This window comes from Lipophrys pholis (assembly GCF_963383615.2).
Source record: "Lipophrys pholis genome assembly, chromosome: 15".
Classification (NCBI taxonomy): Eukaryota; Metazoa; Chordata; class Actinopteri; order Blenniiformes; family Blenniidae; genus Lipophrys; species Lipophrys pholis.
The window spans coordinates 8,193,852-8,203,476 of NC_137642.1; the positions used below are offsets into that span (position 1 = coordinate 8,193,852).

At 42.2% G+C, this 9,625-nt stretch overlaps 1 protein-coding gene across 1 annotated transcript in view; it reads right to left on the minus strand.

Annotated features, from left to right (window-relative positions):
* Window positions 1-9,625, minus strand: part of LOC308120669 (ankyrin-3-like) — a gene marked incomplete at its 5' end in the record, with an annotated part of 98,630 nt that overhangs the window by 65,649 nt on the left and 23,356 nt on the right. The gene's annotated exons all lie outside the window — the stretch shown is intronic.

The window sequence follows — 9,625 nt, forward strand, 5'->3', positions numbered from 1 at the left end:
CACAGGGAAAAACAAAACCGCCATCCACAAATACAGGATGTCCATCATCGCAAGGGATCCATACGACGAGTATGACGATCAAATCAGGAGGACGCAAACATTACAAAAAGCAAATCCAGGAGAACTCCAAGAAAACCAGAGCGTATCATCGCAACAATACACGTCACACGCCGTCATCTACCGAATCCCAACAGACTATTATTCCAGCTTGAGTAAATCCAAACGTTCCCGATTCCCTCGTGTAGGGATGTTGAGTGACCGGGTGGTCCTCACAGCGGTCACAGAAATCTTCTCTTTCCTTCAGAGATCCCCTCAAGCTCTCACCAGTAAACCAGTGGTGAGTGTGTGTCGCTGTGCCAGGAGCAGCACAGCATCCTCTACGCTGCCTGCTTGTCCTTTATTTCACTACAGAAGTGGGGCTTGGCACACCAAAATAAAATGATGAGGCAAGCATGTTTTTGCCCCTATAACAAATGTCTATGTGCATGTACGAGGGAGGAGGAGACAGGGAGGGGAGGGGGAGAAGGAGAAGGAGGGATGAAAGTAGAAAGGAAAAGTTGGGGGGTGGGAGAGACGCTAAGAAGAGATGAAAAGAGATTGAGGCGTCTTTTCTGTGTGCACGTTTGCCCCCGGGACATTAAGTTTGACATGAAATGACACACAAGCAAGCTCGGCACATTTCGTCTGTTTGCGGCCGTGCAAAGAGCATTTTGTAAAACTCAGCAATGGGGCTACTTGAGAGCCGGCGAGGGAGAGAAGCTGTGACATGCTGCTTTATAACAGAGGCTCAGAAACCAAATTCCCCTGAATTATCAAAAGCCCAGACTTGCTAAATTTAGCCTGGTGTCCAGAGACACTTGGGATACACTCACCAGGGCCAAACTGTTCGTACAGTCATCCAACATTGTGTTCTCCGCCTCCCGCCTCCTCCGAGCTCTTCCAAATATAACTCTGACAAGCATGGTGGGTTGCGACCCAATGCCATAATGTGAGAACACAAGACATCCAGCATCAGATCATCCCACCGATAGGCCACGCTAAACTGTGAGAGGGAAATATTTGTGTTTGTCTTCCATGCATGTGTAGACAAACAAATGAATCTGAAATGAAGCCATGCTAACTGGAAGTCGAGTCGTTTCCTGATTACAAGAAACCATTAAACTGAAGCTCATATCTCGGCCCCAATCAGCCAGCATGTAGAATTTTCCATACACTCAATCCTCTGAGGACTATTTGAGAGCAATGAACCACTAATGCTCTGCGTATGGTGCTCAGAGAAATCACAAAACAGACGTGAACGGAACAAGCAACAAAAAAGATCCACGGGCGAAGAACAACACAAACTGTTCGGCCAGTTATGTAAAAGTGGCATAGATTTATAAAATATTCAAGGAGACTCCAGTTTATCTTGAAAGAATGACGCTCCATGACAGGATGCGAGTGTGAGTGCCTGATAGCCGCTGCTAAAGTAGTGTAACACCGAGCTGAGCGGCGCTGTGCAGGGAAATAGTTCGTTGACATTGTTCGTTGAAACAAGGGCTTGTTGTCAATCTTCAAATGTGTGGGATTTTCTAATTAACACTGCAGATGGGCCATGGTTTTTCTTATCAGCAGTCCATATATGTGATCATATACTCTGTAGATATGTACTTAACTGGCATCAAATGCAAATGATTGCTGGTTGGTGTATGAGTACTTCACAGAAATCATGAAAACTGAGGGTTTTCAGGTTTGCTTCAAAGCTGTTACACCCCTACTGACTAAATTAACTGTGATCTCCCTTGGGATCCACAGTTTTCCCCAAAGGCTAAAATACACTCATACATATGCAATTTAATGCGTTCGGGGTCTTGCATTATGGGTATTGCTCGAGGGACTACTGCAGTTTTTTTTTGTTTTGTTTTATTGCTTTATTGATTTTATGGTTTTCTTTTATTAATTTTGATAATATCATTGAAAACGTTTCTTCGTGAAAGGCAATTTCTCTACAATGGAAACACATAATAACGTATCTTAACTTATAAGTCATAACTTATCATGACTAACTGGTAACTAATTGGTTACTAATAAGAATCAGCATCCTTCGTGGGGACCTTATTGAAACAGTTTTGTTCCCATCCTCCACCTGCCTCTCTGTCGTCACACTGTCCCACCTCAACTCGGTCACTATCCCGACTCACCAATCTGTTTCGTCACTTCTACATGTCTTGTGGCGATACTGTGTTTCACAGTGTGAAGTAGGAGCCTGAAAACTATGTTAAGAGTGATCAGAAAACATGCAAACAAGAAGGGAAACTAAATGGAATAAGGTTGTTCCCCCCAAAATAATAACACCATGTTCGTCCTTCCACAACAACTTTTGCACTTTGCATGTTCTTCCTGCTCTTCTACATCTTTGTCTGCTGTTTAACTTAAATCTTGCCGGTGCAAATACAGTTGTTGAAAACAGTAAATAGTGATAATACTGAAAATGAATCTGAACTATAGAAAAGAAAAGCTACCTGGTATTGGCAAAGGCAGTTGGGCAAAATTTGAGGCAAAAGTCACATACTTGGCTATGACAACCATCCTACAAATGCAAGTTTCTTACAAATGTGGAACCATATGGAAATAATCAGGCTTTCTAATTGTATAAGATTCATTAAAAAAAACAAAAACATTATTCCAAAAAAAAAGAAAACAACTGAACTGAATATAGATCGATATTAAACATTACTTATTGTAAGTTCATTTTTCCCATGACAGAAATGTGGTCAGCATCTGTTCTTTTAACACAGCAATATTTCACTTTCAGAAATAATATAAACACATACAAATCAGTTTGACCTCTAACTTCAATGTGAACTTTAAAAATTCAGCTGCCATTTGTCCTCGTTTCAATACCAGCATCTAAGTCAGTCTCTCCACATGACATGTTATCCGTAGTTAGTTCGTGTGTGTGTGTGTGTGTGTGTGTGTGTGTGTGTGTGTGTCTGCTCACGTCAGAAAGGCGCTCGCACATCCACCCCAAACAGTTGTCTCATTTCTTATATAACTGGAATGTGTCCTTATTGTGAACCAAGCTGTGTACAGCATACGTGTGTGACCCACCATTCACAAGCTGTGTTGAGTGGCACTAAAACCTCTGACATGGGAATACACGGGTCAGGCTGCAGTGGAGAGGTTGCATGCGCCACAAATGTTAAGTGGTTTACACTATCAAATATTATATAATTCAAGAGTGACGTGACAAAAACTGGTGGCTTTGTATCGAAATAACACAACAATAAAATATTCAAGTGGATACATGACTGTCTTTAAACATACTGTAGTTACATTCACTTAAATACAGATAATTCATTAAAAAGGTCTTTTCATGTTGACATATTCCAAAGATCCGTTAAATATCTAACACTATTCTCCTTTTTTACTCGCACTTAGATTACTTAGTCGTCATTCATACCAACGTCACTGCCCCAGTCAGTTTATCTCTTGAAGCTTGCAGTGAAAACCCAGTGACCAGCATGTCCAAACTACCATCCACACGCAGTGTGAGGGATCCTGGAGTCTTTGTGAATGAAGTATTACACAGGACGAGGCAAGAGATTAGTAAGAGAAATATCATTAAGCCTGTACAGATCAGAGGTTCAAAGAAAATGGGGCCATTAAAGACTAGGTTAAGCCTGAAGGAGAGCATTAATCTAATGTTAGATAGGAGGGAGAGAGAGAGAGAGAGAGAGAGAGAGAGAGAGAGAGAGAGAGAGAGATAGAAATAATAACTAGGAAAGCTGAAAATTACACTACCGTTCCCAAATACAGTCTTGAAAAGTCTAAAATGCTGCTAATTTCCAGGTGAGACAACCAAAATGTGACAATTAACCACCTCAGCTCTAATTAAAAATGTCCTGTGGCCATAGACCGGTGTCTGCAGACGTCCTATGAAAGAGTAGAGAAAGTGGATAAATAACGGTAATGCCTTTGTATTGCTCCTCGAGAAGCCGCAATGAGAAGGTTTGATCACATTACAGCACCTGTTTCTTTTTAGTAAAGCTCTTAAGGGAAACAGAGCAGCAGGCTAAAAGAGACTGACAGACGCACACACACATGCCACTTATCCAATATTCAACTGAAACTGACAAAATTTAAACATTCATCATTGCGCTTATTAACTACCAATGTAGTCTGATAAAGACATGCCAGCGAAAACTCACCAGCTTTGCACAAAATACCCTTGGAAAACCACTAAAGTCATTTGTACCTGAGGAATGTGTCCATATTTGTCTTATTCAGAGGTCAGCATTACGCAGCCTGGTTCATGTGTGGGGTCGCTAAATGAATGAACGCTCACAGTAAAAACTGCATATTGAGGAATAAGAAAAAGACACTTAAGTGTGTTTACTAATACTACTTTCTCACACGAGCAATAGAATTAGAATCATCTATAAATAAAGACACATACGATTCAGGAAGCTTATAACCCCTGAAGACATTACATAGATTACGCATGGATTAGGAGGCAAAAAAAAAATACATATCAGCCTGAATATCAGTCATAATCTCAAATAAAGGCTGAGCAGTCACATTTCAGGGTTTTCTTTCCCCTAGGTGTGGAAAATCATGACATTTCAGAGCTGCAGGGTATCTGTTTTCATATCTGCTGAATGTGTACTTGGCACTTTTTTCTCCACAGGCCATCAACACAGGGGTAGTGTAAATAGGGAGTTCACATTTACTTGGAAAAGAGACCGATATCCCGGGCCTGTCAGATAATGGTGATTCGAGTTCCTAAACGTCAGAATTTCACACAGGCTTTGGGTCATTTGTAAGAAATAATATCATAATGTGTACGTGTCCGTACACACTTTGAGCTGTTGTTCGTTTTTCCAAGGATTTCAGGCATGCACGCGCCAACACAGACGCATGTTTATGTCATTGCAGGACTCTCTGTGTGGACAAGAGGTGAGCCAGACCAGAACTGGCTGTATTGTTTCACTTTATCCCCGGCTCTCGTGACAGCACAAAAGTCACGCAGGGCCACAGCTCTGCTCGTACAAAGCAGCGAGAGTCAAGTCGCAGGCCACAACAGCCAACGGTGCCAGAGAACCTCATCCTAGTTGCCGGTAAACAACTGCACCCATCGCGCTCATTTCCAGATCATTTATCCAATAAATCATCTTTCTTTTGAAGTGCTTTATCCAACTTAATGCTGCAAGGACTTAAACCTGATCAGAGCCTGGACAGGTCACCGGTCCATCACAGGAGAAATCACAACAATTTAGAGACAGTAATTAACCCCAAACACGGTCAAACGTCCCAATATTGTCCCTGCCTCGGTCAATAACTGTCTCAGTGCTAAAAATACAAGAACAGTTGATGAATTAATGACCTTGTTTCATTGCCCGCAGTCAAAGCAGAAAATCATTACGAGGCTTCTGGATGTATGGATTCAAACTACAGTATTGACAGATCGATGAATGACTATCTATAAGGGGAGTCTTTACATTTCTCATGTTCAGAGATTAAATATAAGAGTAAGCCACTTGCTGAAGTAAATTATCTGAAGATTGTACGCCGCTATCTTTAACTTCTTTTCGCCCACAATCCAGGAGGATCACTAACTGGTTCAGTGTGTTATTAGTTCCAGAAGGAGAAATGATAGTGAGAGAGAGAGCGAGAGAGAGAGAGAGAGAGAGAGAGAGAGAGAGAGAGAGAGAGAGAGAGAGAGAGAGAGAGAGCGGCTTTGAAAGAAAATGAATGAGTAAGTGTAGAAAGGTGTGTTTGCACTTGGCAGGATGTTGCAGCCGTCCCTCTCATCTCCACACAGCAAGGCTTTTATTCATTCTGCCTTTTATACAATCCAGCTTTAGACTCAAACAGCACGTCTGCACAAAGCATCAGTGTGAAGGTTAAGGAAGTCCTTAATGAAAATAGCATTATATACCTACTATTTACATCTTTTACCAGTGTGACCAGGAGACAATCATTACAGGGAGAAAAAGGGTTTAAGAAATGTCAGAAAATAATCCTGTATTGTCCTTCAATAAATGGCTACTTTGCAGAGGTTAATCACAAACCAATCGATGCATCAGATCTTTTTAATTTCTTTAGCTGAATACCATAGAACACATTACAGGGTGCAACCACAGCGCAGTGCATTCACTCTGTTTCCATGAGGTCTTAGTTGACAGTTATCCACACTGAGGGTGCAGAAGATGTCGAGATGATGAGAGAATCAAGTTACAAATCACTGAAAGCCAAGACTTCCTGTATCCATTTTACCAGTTTTACAATGGAATTTATCGTGATTTATATAAAGCCGACCCAGTTTAATGTTGAACCTGATTATTCTATTCAAAAAGCTGCTTAATGTCTTACTTAAAACGGGAATACTATTAATATCATGGTGTAATGTGCATACATTTAAGTCGACCTTGCCACTAACTTCACTGAAAACGATCAAATTGTGTTATAAAAGACATTGAGTATATCCCAGTACCTGTATCTTTTTACTTTTTCTGTCAAAGAACCTTTACTTAAGAAAAGAATGAGTACTTTTGACAACTCTGTTGTCCAATCACACAAGGTTCAAGAGCGTGCTCTACATTTGTAATAAAGGTTTCCCAGTAGTGTCATATTACAGCGATACACTGAATAACCGCCAGATAAGAAAACGTTCTGTGATTCTGCTCCTTTTAGTAAAATAACTCCGTCATTGCACCTCAAATCAAAACAAGTCCTTGTTGCCTGAATATAATTTCAACAGAAGACGACTCAATATCATTTTATTTTTATCATTATATCAATTTAAACACTTGACTGTAGTTCTGTATTAGCTACAATAGTGAGGCATGCACTCATATATAAATATTTACAGTATTCTTTTAGTGTGTTTCCACTTTCTGATTAAACTGCTCTCTATAAAGTGAAAAGCAATTTTTATCCCTATCTGTAAACACGGCATTCTTTATTTCACTCATCACTTTAAAACGTTTAATTTATAAATCAATAAATAATGCAGTAAATACATATTTTCTGCAGTGACGAATGTTGACACAGCTTTAACTGAGGCAAAAAGCTGACAATACAGAACCAGTATTACCAGTCTCAGATCTCACACTTAATTCAGCGGAGCGAGTTGTAACAAGACCTGTGGTTTACATTTTTCTTAATGCACACAAAAGAGCTTAAGATGAATTCCTGAGACGAGCCTTGCTGCACATTAGTCAACAATTGACTCCTGATGATCCAGCTTTTTCTTTATCGCCAGACGGCATCAAACACTCCCACAAACAGCCACATGCTTCCAGCACTATTCATCTGATTGCAACAGATCAGCTGACTTTCCATGGAGCCCTAATGAATGATAACAGTACCAGTTTATTCTAGCAGCACGGCGCACCGCCGCACTCGCGTCAAGAGAAGTAACCTCTGGCTTGTCATTAGCGACACCTAACCAAAATTAACATACATGAATGAATCACCGCTGTTATTACTCACTTGTGTTAGGAAGACAGCACCCTCTTCCACAGCCATGTCCACTTTCTCTCCCTCTTTCTTTCTCTCCACCAAATGACGGCGAGTGAAACCTGAGCTTGGAGTGGCCGAGCAGCCAAGCAGTCATCTACTCAAGTCAGTTATTTAGCACTGCCCTTAACCCAGCCTCACAACCATCCGGCCCACTTGGGAGGAAAGAGCAAGGTGCCATTGGCTCAGGTAACAGAGGTGGGGAAAAAAAAAAAAAAAAAAAGGAAGAAAGAAAAAAGACAAATCAAAGCCCACCAAGAAATGCTAACATGAGGGTTAGTGGATACACCAGCTCCTTCCGCTGTCTGGTCGATTCTCGGCACATCACGGAGGGATGGAGGCAGGGTGAAAGAAAAGGACGTAGGGAGGCAAAGGGAGGAGAAAGGGGGTCTATATAAGTCTGCTGAAATGAGTAAACAAAGCACCAAACGTCTCACAGTCTTTCACGCTGCAGAAAGGACACGCGCCAAATCCCCTCTGATGCTTCGCTCCCTCCTACCCATCCCCTCTCTTCCTTTTTTTTTTTTATGTGTCAACAGGGGTAAATCCCTCTGCCTCACAGAAGCTGGCCCCTGCCCCAGAAAGCACCTTCGAGTTGGGGAGGGTGCAGGAAGAACACCCTGACTTACCATAACAGCTGAGGCTTCTCCCTCCCTCTCTCCCTCCTTCTTTCTCTTCCTCACCTTCATTTACTCCTAGAAGGTGGATGTGCTGGGTGGTGTGGGAGGGTGGGGGGGGAGGGGAGTATCTTCTGTGATCTTGATATCCAAGCGGGGAGAGGGGCTAAACTGAAAATAGCAGCTGAAACAAATACTTTCACTAAAATGACCCCCCCCCCCTACACACCCCTCTCCTCTCCACCCTTGTTATCCCAACCCACTCTCCCCGTTTCCCTCCCACTCATTCTCTCTGGTTCACTCTCCCTGCCTCCCACAGTGTCTGCCAGCACACCGCTCTTTATTGTCATCCTGCTTATCAGCTTTTTTAACCCCCCCCCACCTAAAAACAAAGACCAGCCTAAGGGCTGTGAGCATACAGCCAGCCTGGACTCGTGGTACCTTGCTTCGTGGAACCAGCCAGCGGGATCTCGGGAGTAGGAAGGTTTTATAGAGTCCAACAACAACAACAACAACAACAACAACAACAACAACAGACGTTATTTTAGAACGGGCGAACCACCGATGCCCCCGCCCTCCCCTTTGCTCAATTGTCAATGGGGACAGTTATAGAGAGGATTAGGGGTTTTCTCCTCAGTATTAGGGACACCCCCTTTCTTTCCATCTCTCACCCCTTCAGCAGGCAGCTGAGTGGGAGCAGGGCATTACAAGCTTGCCCCCACTGGTTTCCCCACACAAATCCCCGTCATAGCTAAACCCCCAACACAGTGAGAGAGCAGCCAAGAATATTTGCTGCTCTGCTGGAAAGCATACACACAGAAAGAGCTGGACGAGATCTGTGTGCGGAGGAGAAAACATGCATCACTACTGTGCCCACATCACCTCTGGATTCTAATCAACTTAAAGGACCGCCCGACACTATTAATTACACTTTTGATTCCACATATAAGGAGCTGATAAATGAGTTCTGCCCTGACAACACACACAGCAGATCAGCTGGGGGCAGTATGTCAGTGTTGGGCCATTTTCAAGAACTTGCACGAGGTTCAAGAGCAAAGTTTTAAGTTGAGTCTTGTGGATGATGAAGTTTGAACCATTTAAATCAGCAGCCAGCAGCTCTCTGTGTGTTGTTTAGAATAGCCAAAGTTATATACAAGAAAAACACAGTCCCTGTTGGTGGTGTATCTGTCTAAGTCTTGACCTTGAATGTGGAACTCGGGTTCAAATCCCATTTGCAACAGCAAGTTTAAAAAATATCTCAATCTAAAGTGTGAGTTGTAAATACTAGCTGTGGGGCTGATCACTGTCAGAGTGGATGAACAGCCTCTCTCGCTCATGTAAAAAACAAAGACAAGCAGTTTTGTTGGTCAATAAAGTTCAGTCTAAAAGCCTATCCATTTTCTTGTTTTTGAGGTCGGAGCTAACCTGATTCAATTTGCATTAGGATTTTACAAAGGCAACTAATTTTAGGGCAGAGACAAAATTAAACTGTTGAACATCAACTG